The 18,631-nt window shown below is 43.5% G+C and overlaps 1 protein-coding gene across 5 annotated transcripts in view; it reads right to left on the bottom strand.

The window, feature by feature from the left end:
- The window catches only part of zmiz1a (zinc finger, MIZ-type containing 1a), an 89,253-nt gene that overhangs the window by 46,495 nt on the left and 24,127 nt on the right, over positions 1-18,631 (bottom strand). For 2 of the 5 annotated variants that reach the window (XM_026354840.1, XM_026354846.1), the window contains exon 3: positions 8,380-8,455. The exons of 2 other annotated variants lie outside the window; for them this stretch is intronic. The gene's annotated coding sequence lies outside the window, so the exon portion shown is untranslated. Of the gene's footprint in view, positions 1-7,575; positions 7,596-8,379; positions 8,456-18,631 lie in introns of those variants that run through there. One more of the 5 variants, XM_026354843.1, reaches the window with a different exon arrangement.

The following is an 18,631-nucleotide window of genomic DNA, read 5'->3' as shown; positions in this document are numbered from 1 at the left end:
AAAGATACACGCAGAGGAAAGCGAAATGGAAAAACAGGCTCAGGAAATTAGCAAGTTCCTTTAAAAGGGGTAGAGGTGGAAAGAGAAGAAAGGGGGCTCGGATGGAAGAAAACAAGAGCGAGAAAAAGGCACCATGTTACTTCAGTGTCACTGTTTTGGTTACAACCACACACACACTTTAGAGATTCTACCAGTTTTTAATGCCTCCTCCTTTCGGGAGAGAACAGTGACTTTACTAAGGCAACAAAAATTTATCAATTAACTTAATTTATAACCTTCTGAATAAAAAAAAAATGACAGAACTCAATAAAAAAATACAGATGTGAGCAAACTTAACTTCCTCAAGCTGCACATGTGAGTGAGTGTGTGTTTGTGTGTGTGTGTGTGTGTTAGCCTGGCCAGACCAGTCCTTCCCTCATCATAAACTTTAACCTCTGAGGGCCGCAGAGCAGGACAGATGACCCCTGCTGAAATCGGAGTCTTTCAGTTTCTACTCTAACGTGAGGCCAGACAGACAGCTGACCCTCCGCATACTCGCCGATGCATGTGGACTCGCACACAATCAGAAACATCTGTTCAATCTACACCGAGAAGCACTCGAGTACAGACGGGGCCCGAACAATTCAGCCGCCACATAAAGGTGGCTCCAATGACGCACAGGACCTGCACGCAAACCTGCGTCTTGTGTATCATCATCCTCATACCACACAGGTATTTCTCAACATGAGCAGCAAATATTACTATGACTTGGCCCATTGTATCTGCTGCAGTTGGAAAGTGTGTGTCGTAACAAAAGACACACAAGAATGCCCCGCTTACGTTTCTGCGGCAGACGTGTCAAGTCTTTGTTAAAGAATGGACAGAGTCGAAAAGAGAGTGGAGCAACGAGGCGAGAGGTGAAAAATAAGCAAGTTAGAGCAGCTTTTGATCAACTATTAAAATAAACTGAATGGTAGTATACACACAGAGGAAGAGTCTACACAGTCAGGCACCCGCAATCCAGACACATCACACGCCTTACACCTTAATACTTGATTACCGCTGAACTGAGAACGAAAACTTGTTTTTCAAACCCATATTAACACGTCTTGAGTGTAGTGAAAATTTTTTAAGATGATAAACATGTTCCTCAATGTACCTTACCATGACTGTTTGCACTCAGCCCAAAGCCCATTCATTCCTGCTGAGGTCAGAAATCTTAAAAACACATCACAAATAGGCTATATATTAAACCTTTTAAGTCATTTTCTGCATGAGCTGGTCAATGTGGTTTTTTAGCAAATGTAACAGGAGCAGCAGTAAATGATGCATTTGCTGAGGATTATTGTCGTGAGGATGTGGGATGGACAGATTAAGTGAAGAGTGAAGCTTTAACAGCACACACACACACACATATTAGTTCCTGTATGTGAATGGACTGAACCTATCTGCAGTATAAATGGCACGTCTGTGTGTATACATGAATGTAAGCATATATTTTTCATATTTTTCAAGAGGAGCCACTTCACCAGTGGCTATTACCTTAGGGAATGTACAGCAGCATCAAGCTCACTGCGGCTTCACTAATCCTTCACTTATCTGAACCACACCAACACCGCTGCAGAACCTCCCATCTTCCACACCATTCTTTACTTTCTCTCGACGTTTCCTCCTCCACACTTTTCTCCCCTCAGCCCTCCTCACTCACCGCGTCTGCCCTGCAGCTCTCATTCCAGCCTTGTTTCCCCCTCCAGCCCCCCAAGGTGCCGCTTGACATCCACCCTATCTGCTTTCCGTACTCTGCACTAAACAGAAAGGGTTCAAGGAGTAATGAGACGGAGCAGCAGGGGTGGGCCGGCCCTCATAGGGTTATTAAGCCTCGCACACACAAACACGGGGCCACTGAGGTGAGGCCCCCAGGGGGTCAGGGGCCATTTCTGTTTGAGCATGTGGCTATGTGTTGAGAGGGCCAGTGTTACTATCCACTCTATCCTTTTAAGACTAAAGCTGAAAAATATTCAGTTCTTTGTGCTCTTAGCCGATATCATTAAATGGGATTATATTTGTCCTGAAAATGATGCAAATTTTGCAGGTTCTTTAAAACGGGCTTCTCAGAAAGAAAATGCATATTCAAACAGAATTTGGGCCATCATATAATAGCAAATCTATCCACTGAAATCTAAACAAATTCAATTCATTTAAGTGGGTTAACAGCTCCTTGAGGCAGAGTGAGACATGTTTCATTGCAGTTTTACAGACTGCCAGCCCCCCGCAGCTGGCTGAGTAAAAATCGCCCCGTATCAAGCTTTAAATGTATTTTTGCTTCTTTTGTTAAATAAAATAATTCAAAATTACTGATGGAATCACAACCAAATGCTACATTAGACTGACGTGAACTAGCCGTGGTCAAGGAGGGGAGAGGTCTAGTTATAAGTAGCTCTATCTTTACAGCAATAAGGATAAAGGCTCTTTAAACAGGATTTGGCATGACCCACCACTCTATAGCTGGGAGCTGAAACAGCAGTGCACTGCCAGTGATGGATCATTTTTCATCTCCAAATGTGCTTTGGCATGGTCAGGAGTGCCAGTGTATGTGTGAGTGAGTGTACAGGAGGGGGTGGGGTGGGGGACTGTGTGCGTGCAGAGCCAAGGTACATACACATACACGACTGAGAGAGACTCGCTATCCTGCCGTCCAGGGTGCACTGTGGTCCATCTCTTGTGGTTTTCATTGGTGCTACTCTGACAACACAAGGCTGGGTCTTCCCTTACTGCTCAGCTGAGCAATCAGGTCACCTCATCTTGACAGACACAAACACAGGCACACACAGACGTAAACACACACAGACATACACATAAACACACACACACACACACACATAGACACAGTGCATGCAGCCTGCAGCTGTTGCCAATGATGTCAGTCCTGATTTGGGCAAACTAGCCTTTTGTTTCATGAACACAGAACAGAGGTGGAGGCTTCATTTGGCAGTGAGTTTTTCTGTCTCAAAGATTGTTTGTGTTGAGAATTGGGTACCGGTTGCTCAACGAAAGTCTGAAAGCAAAGCAGACATTTAACTCCTTGAATGGTTTAAAACTTTGATAACTTTAATAACCAATTAACTGTTAAAATCATTCATCAGGTGAAACACTACATATTCTCTGGATCCATCTCATCAGGAATGTCGGCTTTTATTCTCTTTTTTATAAATTAAGAATCCATTTATAAATTTACATATATATTTCAACTGTTTATGAATCTATGATCTGGTTGAATATGTAGAGCTAACATTTCAGGATGAAGCTATTATGTTGTTGTGCTCTTATGATATTTTTAGCTCACTGAACCAAGTTTTCCAATTGGTAAAACTCAACAGAAGGAACAAACGGCAACAACACGAATTCACAACAGCTTTTCTCTAGACTAAATTGTCAAAAAAAACAAATATAAAAAGCTACAAACTCTTGATAATTGCCAGCCCCCACAGCAGGTTACTGACACCTCACTGTAATGAGTTGTTTAACAAGTTGAAAAGTCCAAAAATTATTGAGCATAACCAGAAAGTAAGAGACTGCTGTTCAAGTCAAACGCCCCCCTAACACGAACACACAAACACACGCACACACTCACACAAAGTTCCCCTTCAACCTGCTGATGTTTGTTGGCAGGACTGTCTGAGGAGCTTAATTGGTACTTTCTCGTTTTTTCCTTCTTTCTCACTCTCTCACTCTCTCTCTCACGTTGTCACTCTCTCATTCAGTCGTGTGTGCATGTCCGTTGCAGTGTGCTTTCATGGCAAGAGGACAAGAGCGTGGGTGCCACTAAACGAAACAGAGGCTGAAGCAACTGCACACTCTGTGGCAGCGTGATAGGGCGAGCCAACTCGGTTAACCAAATCTTGGAATTAGCCTCGGCTGAATTAGGCGCACGCCACAAACACACACGCGGGCGTGCACACACGTACACACACGCGTGCGCGCGTGCACAAACAAGTTGTCCCAGTGCCCAGGCAGCTTTCCTGCTGCTGATAATGAGGAGGTTTGGAGATGTGCATTTGTTTGTGCAGATCTAAAACACACACTTTAAAGGCTAACTCTTTGGCTTGCACACGCTGCCAATCACACACAGTTTCAGTCAACAGAATCAGCTTTCGACTTACATTCACACGTGTACGCTAGCTTCTTATTACAGCCCACTCAGAAACACAGAGAGTCACATTATCACACCTGCTGACATGAGACACAAACATAGCATGAGACACCCGTCTACTGAGCTATTATGCCGTCAGTGACATTTTCGAAAAATAATTCCACTTCTCCTGACATTTCATGCAGGTTACAGTACATACTGCTGTACAAGCATCCTGCCTCCTGATCTAAGATGTGTTTCGCAGAAGCCCGGCAGCCAGAGCTGCTTGTTGGAGCAATGATTTGATTAGGTTCGCGCTGATTACAGTCTCGTTGGTTACAATATATGGCTCTATCAGAGAGAGCAAGAGGGAGGGCGGGAGAGGGAGTGATTGAGAGCGGGATTGCCAGTTTGTCAAGCTGTCAAGAGCAATTCTGTATTGTACTTTTGTGTTTAGCCGAGCTGTGCGTGAGTAGCCGAGTGGAGATTCAAAATGAATCAGCTGATATCAAAGGGTACCGGCGAGGATATTAATACAAATCTGTTAGCAGTTATCAGCACTCAGGAGAGTGATACAGTGCCGCGCGTGAACTGGCCCCTTTGAATCAGATCACGGCAAAAGGAAAAGGAGCAGTGCATCTGAACGGCTCCCATTTCACAAACAACACTATCACAGACAAACACTTTTAAGAGCAAGTGCCTTGTCTTCGTATTGTGGTTGAGAGCTGTAGAGTTTGTGTGCAGCTGGCGCAGCAGCTCAGCCGTGGTGTGTAATATTGGCTGAGAACAAATAATCTGAAAAGCCTCAAATGCCCTCTGCCTTTGTAAGCTTTATGAAATATTAACCAAATTAATCTACAGAGAACATACTGTACTGCCACCGATTCCCTGTAAAGCAACAATCATGTGTAAGATTCCTTCTAAGAAATTCAGCCACATTTTGAGACTAGGTGTTATTCCTTCCTTCTTTATATCATGTTTTCTATTAATTAGGTCTGTGCCAGTGAGCGTTGCTCTGCTTGTTTAAGTGACAGTCACAGACCTAGAGGCATCTCTCAATACGGATTTATTCCTAACAGCAAGTGTGCCGGGCGAAACACATTATTAGAACATTATGGGGCTTAACAGCGAGCAGTACAGCGTCTGATCAGAGGTCAGATTCGTGTTGTACCCCGTGAAGATATTTTTAAAGACCGATATGATACTCTGTTTAGTAAAGCAATTTCTAGAGGCCTCAAGGCAGAACAAAAGGGCAGAGTTCACCGAGAGCAGAAAGCACTTCACTCCAAACATGTGACCAGAAATGGTTGCAAAGTAAAAAAAAAAAAAAAAAATCATTTGAAGAGATTTTATAGATTGCAGATTTAATGCCTGTCTGATGGGGGAAAAAAGAGAGCGAGAGATCAGAATTAATCCTCTTAGCTGTTTGTTTGGTAATCTGATTTAGTCTGATTTTTAGGCTGCTATTGCTAGTTGTGGTTACTGATGCTGTCTCTGGATTGACCACAGCCATTTTCCTCTCCAACACCTCCCTGCTTCCCCTCTGTGATATTAGAGTTTGGTCTTGACATATAAACAAAATATCTGTATATGTAAATCCCTAGCGCAGTTCACCAAATCCTGCGATGTTTCTGCTTATGAAATGATTCCCTCCTCTGACATCGCTCCAGAGCAGCACACTATGACTGTCCCTGCTCCAAATAAATGACCTACTTTGCACATTAACACACATTTACATGCAGGCAAGATCCAGGGCAGCTTTGTAGTTTCTGTTCCCGGCTCAGACACTTCTTACTTTAAGTGCGCCACGGCTCCTGTCCAATTCTTAGAAAACCCAGCCCTCCTGCCATATTTGAGGGGATCACTCAAGCAGTGAAGCTGAATGGAGACAGGTTAAACCATATTTCCTTTCAGCTGAACTGGAAAATAGGTGCATAATATGCGCCAGGTTCTCTAGCAGAATTGTAGTTTTTGTCGTGTGTGCGTGTTAAAGGCAGGTGAGGCTGGCACAGAGGCCCACCTAAGGTGCTCCCAGCTCAGGCAGAGCTATTTCCAGACCACCAGCCCCTCCTGTCTCCTCCACCTCTACCTCTGGTAGGGAAACCACACCACTGCCTAGGCCCCAGCCACAGACAGGACTCAAGAATGGATCCATTATTCACACAGGCTGTTAGGGGACTGGCACACAAGGGTAGGATGTAGTAGTGGGACATGAAAACTCACTTTTACTTCACTTTACTGCTCAAGGAGGCAAAATGCATAATGAGTGTTAAGCAGTTTTAACAAAAGAAAACTCAGCTCAGCATTTCATGTACAGTATAGTGAGACAGGTACAGTTACACAATGTCATAAAAATATCCACAGTGTGATTTAAGTCATTAAAGGAAACGAAACAGTGAGTAACTTAGATTTGCCACTGTGTACATGTGCATGCTCAACGCTGCAATGATATGTGTGAACTATCAGGGGCCGTGTGACTGTAGACACAGAATACAAAGCAGCGCAACACAATGGTGCAATGAAAGTTAACACAGCTTCAGATGTCATATCAAGTTCAGAGAATGCTTGACAGCTCAACGCAGCTTCACACAACCCGACATGGATGAATGTGCAAGTGCTTTTCTCTGTTTCTGAGACACACACGCGCGCACACAGAGGCCAGATTGTATACGAGAGTTTGCTCACGGACCATGATAAGAAAATGTGGTAAATGCGTAATCTGATATGCATGACTTGAGGTTTCTCTCTGCCTTTCTTTTCCTCTTGGAAATCGCAGGTTGCATCCATAATTTACACCAGCCTCCGTCTGTTTCTCTCTTTGCCACTCTGCTCCCTCCCTCTTTTTTCTCTCTCCATTTCCCCCCTCGCTCTCGCTCTCTCTCTCTCTCTCCTGGCAATCTGGCTTTTGCAGCTTTCCTCATTAGCATATTGCAGAATGTGCAGATGCCACCAAAAATTATTCACCTTCCAGCGCTTTGATGCCATTTCACATGTATACAAACTAAACTGTCGACATTTTGCACAGCCTCCCAAACAAAAGCACAGGGACAAGGTATCCTTTAACTTTGAATTGACCATCTTTAAGTTTGATATTTCCTCATATCCCCATTTACCTTGATCACATCATCCATCAGGTCATCAAAGATTTTTGACACTGCGATGATGACTGATAAGTGTTTCTTCTCAGCCAAGGTTCAAATGAGCATTAAATATGTATACAGTCCAAGGGACATCTGAGCACATGTTATTCATACAATGCAAAAGCTACAAGGAAAAAAAACAAACAAACAAACAAAAAAAAGAAACACACACATTCATGCATGTCTTCAAACGGAGCCTTTTCCTCCAAGTCATTCAGCAGAAAACAAATGAGTGGCTTTGGAGAATTGGAATATGGGGATTAGCACTGCTAAAGATTGATATTGGTATTGATAGAAGCCGATCAATAGCCATGCGTGTTAACTCACCACTGGTTCAACAGTGCTAACTCTGCTGTTCAGGTTTCACACCCTGGGGACAGATTGAAGCAAAGCAGAAAAGTATCATCACTATAGCAGACACGCGAGAATACAGTCTTGTAAACATCTTTCAAATGGGCTTTCTCTAAATCGACCACATTAGAGGACGAATAGCGGTGTAGCGGAGCACAGCACGGTTTGGCATCCCCAACTTGTTTGAGCACTTAAGAATGAGTGCTCTGTTACCTGCCAGCTGTTTGCAGTAGCAAAAAAGGACTCGCCATCACCCACAAAACACCAATCTCAATCAAGGAAATCATCACGTAATCACAGGTTTTCATCCAAAGCAACCGTGGTCAACATCTCAGCAAGAAATTCAACATGCTCCGACGTGCGGGAGGTCCAATACTGTTCGCTGCAGGTGTTACACAAAAGTAGTATCAATTTCATATCACACGAAAATAAAAATGACTTGGTGGCTTTCTACAGAGATGATTTGAGTTTTTGTACCCGAAAGCTGAAAAAAAAAAACTGTATGTTCTTTTTCTCCTCTGAATCATACATTATATTTCCAATTCATTCTTGAAAGCCCACAGTCTTCTGTGTCAGCTACTACACCGTATAAAATGTTCACCAGTGCATTTTTGTTCTTCGACAAAACTCCCATGAGTTTAGTGGCTTGTGTCACACAACAAAAAACACAATCCAAAAAAGCAGCAGCGTTATCTTGTTTGAAAAACTACGCTGAAGCATATCTGTATCACCCTAGGAGCTGATGCTTAACTGTTGACATAGGTGATAAAGGGTGCTTACCAGCGTGGATGAGGACGTTCCTGTATTTCCTATTAGACAAAATCTTTTCTTAATCCTCATCAATCACAGAGCAAGCCTGAAATGAAACAAAAACAGAACGCGACGCACATCAGGGAGTGTGACAAAACACAATCTGCTTTTAGTGATAGGAAAACAAGACTTCATTTATTGAGATGTAATAAAGCACCCTGTCGTGCATCTGACAGATTGGAAGCGCGTAACAAGGACTGACAGAGCTGGAGATAATGTGCATCTCTAATCCCTGCCAAATATGAAACATGAAATACTTAAATGACAAATACAAGTTGATTTTCTCATCTTCTTTGTGAGCGTTTTGCGCCCATCTAGTTGCAGAAGCAGCTGTCTTTGAACTCTCCAGGCTCTAATCACGCAGGAATATTTCTTCTCTGCTTTTGGCTCCTCTCTAACTACGATGTGCAGATTTCCTAATGGGATGACCACTCGCTGATTATTAATGCACTAGCCTACTTTACAGGAACGCGTCTTTAACTCACTCATTTTTTTTTTGTGTGTGTTTGAAACTCCCACATCAATTCATTAATATTCCGCTAGTCTGCTTCCCAAAACCATCTGGATTACGTTTCTTCCATGTGTACAGTGGGCGGAAAGAAAGGACTCGAGCTATCTTCACAGGCTACAGATTGCCCCACATTTAATTACTGTTAACACCAGCGCTAGCAAGCTAAATACGCCTCCATGATTTATTCATTTTCCCCCATATCTGAGTCAAATTAAATTAGTCATATGGGTTTAATTAACTAAATATGATCTGATATTGTAATTTCACACTTGGATATGGGATACAGAAAAGGGTACTTGAGCACAAAGAAACCATGGTAAACCAGCGCTCATTAGAGGCTCTTATGTGTAGTCATGTTGGCATTACCAACAGCAGCATTAGCTGAATGACTGCTCCTAATCAAGGTTTACACGCTGGGAGGTTACCTTTATTTCTGGAGAACCATGATCACTCTGCTCACACCATTACTCACTGCTCCTATTAGTCATCGAACTGCAGCTAATACAAGAAGCCCCCCCACCCCTCATCCTATTTTCTTGAACCTGTGTGCATACATCATTATGAAGACCTCAATTAGGGAAAATAATAGTTTATTTTTCTAGTTTAAAGGGTTGATTCAACAATAAAATATGTTTTTTATGGTTGAACTGAGCCTTTTGGAGCTTTTCAGATCATCCCTAAGAAGAAAAACTGCTTACAGACACATGAGGTGCACATTCACTCACTTTTATTATAGAGCAAACATGTAAACAGCGTATTCATAAACACAGTATAATCATTTATATTCAAACCTTGTGTCGGGGAAGGTCATCTTTTTTGCAGCAAAGCAATGATGCTCGCATAGAGTGAAACACATTCACCACAGGACCTGCTGCGTTTTCCTATTCAATTGCACCTGGTCATTTCTATGCCTGAGTGTTTTTAGTTGACTGAGTGGTTCTAAAGCACAATATCTAATGCCGGTGTTATTTCCCACTCCTACAAAGCCATCATGGCACTAAATGAGCTGCAGTGAGTGATAACAAAAAAAAAAAAAAAAAAAAAAAAAAAGCATGCGGTAATTTACTGATCCCCAGTAGTGAAACGTGAGGCCAGTGTAGCATGTTGTCTCGCTCTCGCAGAGAGGAAATATGGCTGCTTAGAGCTACACCGGCTTGCAGAGCGCTGTCGCACCGCCTTACGACACAGGCAGAATTATCAGAGAAAAAACAAATGGAGGCATTGATTCACTAGTTGTTTATTTACAACCCTCTCCGGAGAAGAAATAAATTCCCCTGTTGAGGCTTTGTTTCCCGATCACACGACACAACGGGATGCATGAGAAGAGGGGTGAGCGGGCCACACACAGAGAGAGAGAGAGAGAGAAAAAAAAAAAAAAAACACGTACAAATGTAAGCACACGCGCGCAAAACACACACGCAAACGTCTTACATCTGGATTAATCTCCGATGGGCGTCATCACAGATGCCATTAAACGTAGCAGAAGGCGAGAATCATGCGGGAAAGAGGCTGCCATCTGAATAATTTATTCAGAGGCTCATCTTGTCTCGCACCAGGGGGATTTCTGCTTTCAATTTACACTGTTTTCCTCCCCATATTCAAATCAGGAAGCAGATTTGTTGTGATTGGCACACGGAAGGTCAATGTTAGCGAGCTAGCGTCAGTGCTGTCCTCAGTGGGCTGGTATGCTGGTCTATTAGCACACCAGGATAGTGTGTGTACGTGTGTGTGGTAGTCTTTGTTTACCTCGGTGTATGCCGGGTGACACTGGAGAATAGGAGTGTGGAGCGCAGAGACAGCAGTGTGTGTCTGAGCTTATTAGGCTGCTTTCCAAGGACACAGGAGGCTCTAGACATTACACTGGCTGGGGGAAAAAAAAAAAACACTATTGCTAATCACAGCAGGAAGATGTTAGGACTGCAGACACAGACTGAGGGATGGGGAGGAAAACAAAAAGGACAAGAGATAGAGAGAGAGAGAATGAGATGAGAGAGGGTGAAGGAGTTGGGGATGAGAGCAGGGGGAAGGAGGATGAAGAGAGGAGGGAGGACGCAGGATGAAGTCATGGCTCTCATGCATGTCCTCACTCTGTGTGTCACACCGGGACCCGAGAGGAGGACGGAGGACGGCTCACTAAGACGCAGGTCATCTGTGACGGGATGAGCGGTCGTTAGCCAAAGGCGCGCGGAGCAACTGACGAGCAGGGGAGAAAAAAAAAAAAAACTCCCTCGGAGTGGCGAACTGTATTTTCGAGGCCTTTCTTTTCGAAATTCCCCGCATTTGAGGCGGCACAAAGGATGTGTTTTGCTGTTGTGCTGTTGTTGTATAGCTCTCTAGGGAACCGATCAGTCTGTTTCACTTTACACTTGATGCAGACGCTTTGAGACGCGAACACTGTGTTTGTCTAAAGACACTTGCTCTGTTCGAGAGGAGCTTCTCAATCTCTCGAATGTAATCCAAACTTTTACAAACGGATCACGAGCTTGCACGGGGTGGTGGGGGAAACTGTGCTTACCAAGCGAAATGCCCTTGTCGTTTCCAGTAGTAAATTGCTACGTGCTTGCTGGCGCTGATGACAGGACTTGGCTGTTTCTGCCGTCACAGGCATGAATGGCCCTGTAGTAGCCAGGCACAGTGCAGCAGTTCAACAAGGCCTCTTTAACCAGCTGAATGACAGGCAAGCAGACAGGCGGTGAGCCAACCACAGACATTCAGCTCTGGCTGCTGTAATGATGCCAATTCAGACCAGAAAGATCACGTGATGAGGGCAGTAAACGAGTGGGAGAGGAGAGTCGAAATCTATGAGCACATCCACAGCTGGGTCACCGGGCTGTTTCTTTCCATCTCTTCCATGTATGCAGTAGGTCTCCACATGTCTCCCATTTTTCATCGCTATCAAGCGGGCCCCTTATGTTTACTCTTTAAACATTTTTGCTGTCTTCTTGTTACTGTGGGGCTTCTACGAATGTGTGGCTTGTTGCCTTGTTAACCTTTAAATGACAGTGTCTACAGCCCCGAGCATTGTGTCAGTAGCCCTTTGCACTATCCACTTTATGGAAATCTCCATGCAAACTGAGGGGAAACTCGGCACCAGTATGACACAGCATGGAGGAATGCACCAGCGGATGTGGCTCTCTCTCTCTCTCTTTTTCTCCTTCTCAGTCAACCCCGGTCTCCACCCCCCTCCTACCACAGTGGGAAGGTCCTTATGCACCCAGTAATTATCAAGGTTATTTTCTCCAGAGGGCCAAATCCCTGTTTATGAGCATGAGCGTGTGTCACAGGGCCCTGGCTGTCAACCCACAGGACTCTGACTCTGTAGACAACCCCAGAGAAAATCTCAGCTTCAGCGACACTGCGGTTTTCAGGCCCTGATGTTTCTCTGCTTTCGCTCTCCATTAAGAAAAATGAAAAGAAAAAAAAAAAACATTTGCGATTTTCGGTAGCTGTGTCATGACCTCAAGTGAGACAGCAATAACGATTTTTCGTGTACGCTTCAACCTCAGCTCCTGCCAAATAACCCAGGAGCAACAAAACAGAGGGTATCCAGCAGCAAAGAATAAAATTAATACTCAGATGCTGCATCCAAAGAATAGTAAAGCTGGACATGAATGACTTTGATTGAAATCAGTGCTATCAGTGTAATTTCAGACATTATAGCACAGAGTACTGTAAGAAAGAATACAATTTTCTGCTATCATTGGTTCGATTTTGTCCCTTCCCAGAGCCAGACACCCTGGAGAATTGTGACCTGAGCTACAGTGCACAATTTCCTTATGGCAACAGCTACAGAGGAAGTGGAGACTGTGAAAGGCTAGTGGCTAACAAGCCCTGTAAAAACAATATGGCTGGGTATTATACCAGTTAATTAGAGGTGAACAGGAGGCAACTTTGTTTTCTGAAAGGGAGACAGGGTAGGCTTGCTCTACTACAGTCCTGCAGTACACTCGTCAGCAAACAAGAGCCTGGAGCAACCTGAATTGCAAGCTCAAAAGTAAATTTGCATGTAGCAAACTGTTAGCCGGGGTCAGCAGTACACACACACACACACACGCACACGTAGAAATCGGTTGCTCCCTTCACAAAAGCCGCTTCCTCTTCATTTCATCATGTAGGATGGGCTTTGTTAGTGTGCGGAAATGCCTCCAGAGGGAATGAAAATACTGGCAAGTCTCTGCAGCTCTTTCAAGAGAGAGGCAAACGGGTCCTGCAGCTGCAAGATCGCACATACACGCAACCACACACATGTAGGTTGAGGGCTCCGGTTACGCACAGAGATAACCGTGTTAACCTAAAAAACATAAACACTGGTGTGTGGTTACACTGCTGTCAGGACACCATGGGAGCCAGAGGAAGCTAAAACTGATGGTACACAATCTAAAGTTGGAATAATGTTGTTACGGCTGCCACAAAATTATAGGCAACGTCACTGTGAAAGCTCATACCACTGCTAAAATCAGGGGATTTCCAGTGTGGGAATTACATACAGAGAATGAAATGACCCTGCTTCCTGGATTCATTAAGTCGTGCAAGTATTGTTGTCTTGTTGAAAGATCCTACTAAGTCCAAGAAAGGTCAAGAAAAGCTGAGATCCAGTTTCTGACAACTTTAAAACAGGAGTGACGTTTGGAAACATTGTCATTGTTGAATATAATTGAACCTTGGGGCAATAACCTGCATGAAAACCGCGAGGATTTAGAGATAACACACGCCAACAGCAGCACAACATGCAAAGTTTACACTCTCTACACTCTCAATCTTTACTATAACCGTTGAGCAACCGTGCAACCCACTACTTCATCAGTGCTCTTTAATGCCTTTAATATTCCATTACTTCACTCTATGGCGTTCTTGGTTGGCAAAAAACACATGTTTGTATTCAGACAACAGCACTCCAACAACAGATGATTGCAATCAAAAAGTCAATGGCCAGCACTTAAGGCAAAAATACACATTAGTATGAAAAACAAGTCAAACCTTTTCAATATAGGCCAGTGGTACTGTGTGTGTGTTATTTTTGTTCCTGCAAATTCACAAACTGTAACCATTAAATATCTTTAATATAAGCTGAACAGACTGGCCAAAATACATATTTGGAACTATTTTGGGTGAGCAACCACTGCGTTCAGTCATTTTTAGCTGTGCTCTGTCTCTGTGCGCCACCCACATCCACATTCAGTTGACCCAGGAAATCTAAAACAATATGCTATTTTTATTTAATATTTCATGTAAATCGTACCTCCTACACAAAACTGACAGACTCAGCCACCTACCAACGTGTCTTTTCATTACAGCTTCTACAAGTTTTCTGAGCCAATACCAGTCGCCTGATATCAGTCAATGCTGTGTGCGTACTAAAGGTACATTTTGAACCACTGATGTGACTTTTCATTGTGTTTTAGCAACCTGAGCAAGACGAGGTACATCACAAAGCCTCTCATTTGCCTAAGCACAAAAACAGCTATGGTGGTAGAGCTGCATGAAAGGCACAGGCCTGCTTGGCCATAGCAATGTGGGGATCAGAGTCTTGATCTGTCTTTGACATTTGGACAGAACAAGGGCGGTATTGGCATTGATACTGACCTTGTTAAAAGAACCCACTCTCCTACCTAAATCACAGCAACATGCTTTCACACAGTACAGTGGCAGTAGATGAACAGATAAGCTACATATGAATTAACTAAAAGATGTAAAAAAGACAGGCCACTCATTAGTTTTCCAAATATGTGTTCCTTTACCAGCGGAAAGTTGGACTTTGGACCAAACAACTGCATGAAATACTGTCTAATGGAGGAAAGCAGCTTCAAGATGTACTGACAGAGTGGAGGAGCTTTCAAGACAGCTGCTTGAGTTTCTCTCTCTGTCATTCTTGATCATATACATGCACACCCAGGCAAACGCACCACACTCCGCTCCCTCTCTCCTTTTTAGCCAGTGACAGCAGGCACCCAGTGATGACATGAGGAGTGTCTCTGGCAGCCAGTAAGGCAGCACTAAACAGACAGAAATATCTGCTCTGACAGACGGACAGGCCATCACCCACCATGACATGCTTGCAGCTGTCACTGAGCTTGCAGCCCCTACTCCCAGCTCTCTGGTGTGATTTTCCTTTATTCGGTTCACTCTCTCGCCACTCCAGACAGCATTTCCCTTCCTTTCTTATAGCTATCCTATAATATGCTGAAAAGTCACACCTACATTTAAGATATAGTGCCTAGCTCTGTTTGACTCATGGTCAGTGACGAAAAGGTGAAAGAAGGAAGGGAGGAGGGAAGGTCAGCTTTCATGAGAGCAACAGTTGACCACACAGCTATCCACCACTTGATCAGCGTTGACCTGCTCTTTGTTCCTTTCATTTGCTCATTCTTTTGTTCTTTCTTCACTTTCACACAAGAATCCGGTCTCCCTCTCTCCGCCCGTCTAGCTCCCTCTTTCCCCGCCACAGCCGTTCTCAATTAGGAGGGTTAGGGAGAGGAGCGGAGAATAACTCAGGCTCTGGTATCTGGAGCTGGAAGGACCCAAAGATCAGCAGCAACAAGAAACCACTGCCATGAAGTGCTGCGCCAAAATTGGGTTTCGGTTGCATGTGTGTTTGCTTGGGTGTGTGTTCATGTTGCATAAATTTGCTGTGTGTCAACAGGTTGTCAGCGACCTCTGACCTCCATATTTAAACAGACATTAATATGACAGAACTGATAATGTTGTGACTGGCACAGACGTGTCCACTTCCCTCCTTTAATGAGGAACTCTTTGCAGCTCAACTGAAAGATTCTGATGTTAAAACATGGCCCCATCTCCAACACACTCTTGCACAGGCAGGCACACCCACACACCAAATCTTCGCCCCATGTAGAGAGCTACTTTAATTGCTTTGTTTCAGTGGTCCCCTCTGAATGGGAGAGAAGCTGGAGACTGCAGTTTACAAGACACATCTGCAGGTGTTGCATTTCAAACCGAGAAACTCAAGCTGTGAGAAAGAACACATACACTAACAGGCACACAAATAGAGAAATATACAGACAGATTGTCTCCTCCTCTCTCTCTCGCGCGCGCACACACACGCGGCAGGTGCAGCGCTGTTCGCTGCTTTGCTTCATGGCACAGAGCCTGAGAACACAGGCACACGAAAGTGAGAAGAAACTGGTATTATCTTTATATCAAAAAAGAATTCTGTCTTATGTGTGAGAAAAGCAAAGATATATAACAAGACAAAGGTGCAACACATGGAGCACAGAGCACCAAAATGGAAAGAAAGAATGTGCTTATCAATGGAGTCTGCCAGAGCCATAAATACCCCAACTAGTGCAGTTTAGGGTCATGTAGGTTTTAGATAACCTCTCCATGGCTGTTCTTTCTGTGAAAAACTACTCCACTTTGTTGCCATACAGCTACTGGTACACACTATCTCTCTCTGCAGAAAATAGCTCATTCAGATTTTTCACCCTTTTTAATTCCAAACCTTTCAGTGTCTCTATGAGAATCAAATCTATTTGTTATATCTTGGAGTCGAGTAGTTTGGAGGATCTTGTGTAGCAAGTCTCCTAATTCACCAAAAGAAAGAGCAATCAGCTAAGCTTCAGATGGCATCCGACAGACGACAGATTCAATCTCCTTTCTCCAAGCGTCTCTATTGTAATGTTCCCCACACTGGCGTGCCGCACTGCATTCTGATAATCTATGCAAATAGGCCACAGATGGACAAGTATGTATCTAATTGACAAACATATGTGTCAGACTTTAAGAAAATAATAATTCTTACATCTCCCTGTGTCGTTTTTTTTTTTTGGTCTCATCCTTTTCCTGTCATCCTTCGTTCATTCGTTAGGAGTTACGCGTGACTGTGACGCTGGCATCTTGCCACACCGTTTGTGAAATTATTCAAATGAGGACACCGTGTTTCTTTTGTTTACTGCTTTGAATGGTGACAAAAACAAGGTTGGAGTGTTCATGAATGCCATTTCTCACTCTCACTCACGCGCTACAACTGCTCCCTCTCCCTCTCCCTCTCCCACTCTCTGAGAATACTGTTGCGGCATTGGAGGAGGAACGTCCTGGGCATTATGAGAAGCCATTAATGAGTGTGTGGCGTGGCGTGTTGTGATGCGCGGCATATTACAGCCATTCATCAGAGCCGGGAGACACTTGACAGGCGGACAGCCAACAGGTTGTGTAATCATATAACACAGCCATGTCAGGCCTGCCACGGCTCCGTGTCCCATTCAGGCCTCTAATGTTGTTTTCCTCTGGGTAATTGACAACGCCAGACAGAGAGACTCAGTGATGGATAACATCATGGACCGAATGCCGCACAAAGATGGCGGCCAACCGGAGAGATGTCATTTCAGATTACATCAACATTTGAAGACATTAAGAGGAAATCTCTGGTTTAATAGATTTTGGCTCTTATTTTTCTATCGGCTATGACTATTTGGATAATTACACAATTGGAACTAAAACGAAAAGCGACTACACCCAAAATATTTGTAATAATCCTTCACTGAACAGGAAAAGCTGACGTGAAAGTCAAAGAGGAATGAGGAGTTACATCTTTGAGCTGTAAATAAATAATTAGCTTTTTTCTTCTAAATACATTTGGTTGGTCTGAGCGGTTGTTTACAACCTGTGAACCATATGTTAATCCTGCCTCTCTTGTGTCTTGCTACATCTGACTCCTTTTTAGCAATGTCTCCTCAGCTCACTTACTTCAACTAATATAGAAAAGATGGCCAAACAATAATACGATCTCAGTTGTTCAAATGCTTGAACAACTGAGATCAAATGCTTGAACAACTGAAATCCTAAGATATATTTAGGTTGCACACCAAGACCACGTAGATATATTACTTATTACTACTCATAATCATGTACATGGAAAAAAAGTCATCTAAATCTATTAAAGACAATAATCTAAGTAACTGTATTAATTATGTATGTAACAAAACGATAAAGTAAAAGTGTAACTCTGGTAATTATAGTGTGCTGAGGAATGTGTTGCTAATATTGCAACTCCTCTGCACAACACAACTCTCAGGTGTATCAGAGAAGTAGAGGTGGCCCCGAGGCAGTGTTGGACGTTGTTAAGGATAGCAAGTATCCTCACACGACCCGTTCTGCTCTGTCCCTAAGCTGGAAAGGAGAAGACAATGTTCTCTCTTATCCTCCCACTCTCACCACTTTATACCTCTGCTTGTTTGTGAGATGTGTCTTGCAGCACACAATCCAAAAAAGGCCAGCTTGCGTATGTGAAAAATGGGCTAACGGATGATAACCACAATGAATAACACCAGCAAGGATAAAAATACACATTCCTATCTTTTAAATATCATCACAGTGTCCTAAGACGCAGCACACTGGGGTGAAATTCCTGAACGAGAACAAGAGTCTTGATTAGACCGATATTCTGTCTCATTCTGTGTTATCCTCTATGTCTCTGCACAAATATACAGCATCTTCATAAACAGATGAAAGATGAGGAGCACACAAGTTGAGGTCCATGAACACACTTACCTACTTTATTCTGGAGAAGAAAAATGAACAAACAAGAAGAGGGTTAGAATAAAATAGGAGGAAAGGAAGCACAAGTCTGGGAACAGCACACCAACGTGCAGACAACACACCAAAAGAATCTGACCGACTCCAACACAGGCACAAATTTCCAGAACACTATTTAGATTAAACAACGTAGTTTTTTCAGAATATTTTTGTCAAGAT

The sequence above is a fragment of the Anabas testudineus genome, chromosome 15, assembly GCF_900324465.2.
Source record: "Anabas testudineus chromosome 15, fAnaTes1.2, whole genome shotgun sequence".
NCBI classification, from domain to species: domain Eukaryota; kingdom Metazoa; phylum Chordata; class Actinopteri; order Anabantiformes; family Anabantidae; genus Anabas; species Anabas testudineus.
Note: the sequence above shows the minus strand (reverse complement) of the source record. Positions and strands in the feature narration are given on the sequence as shown.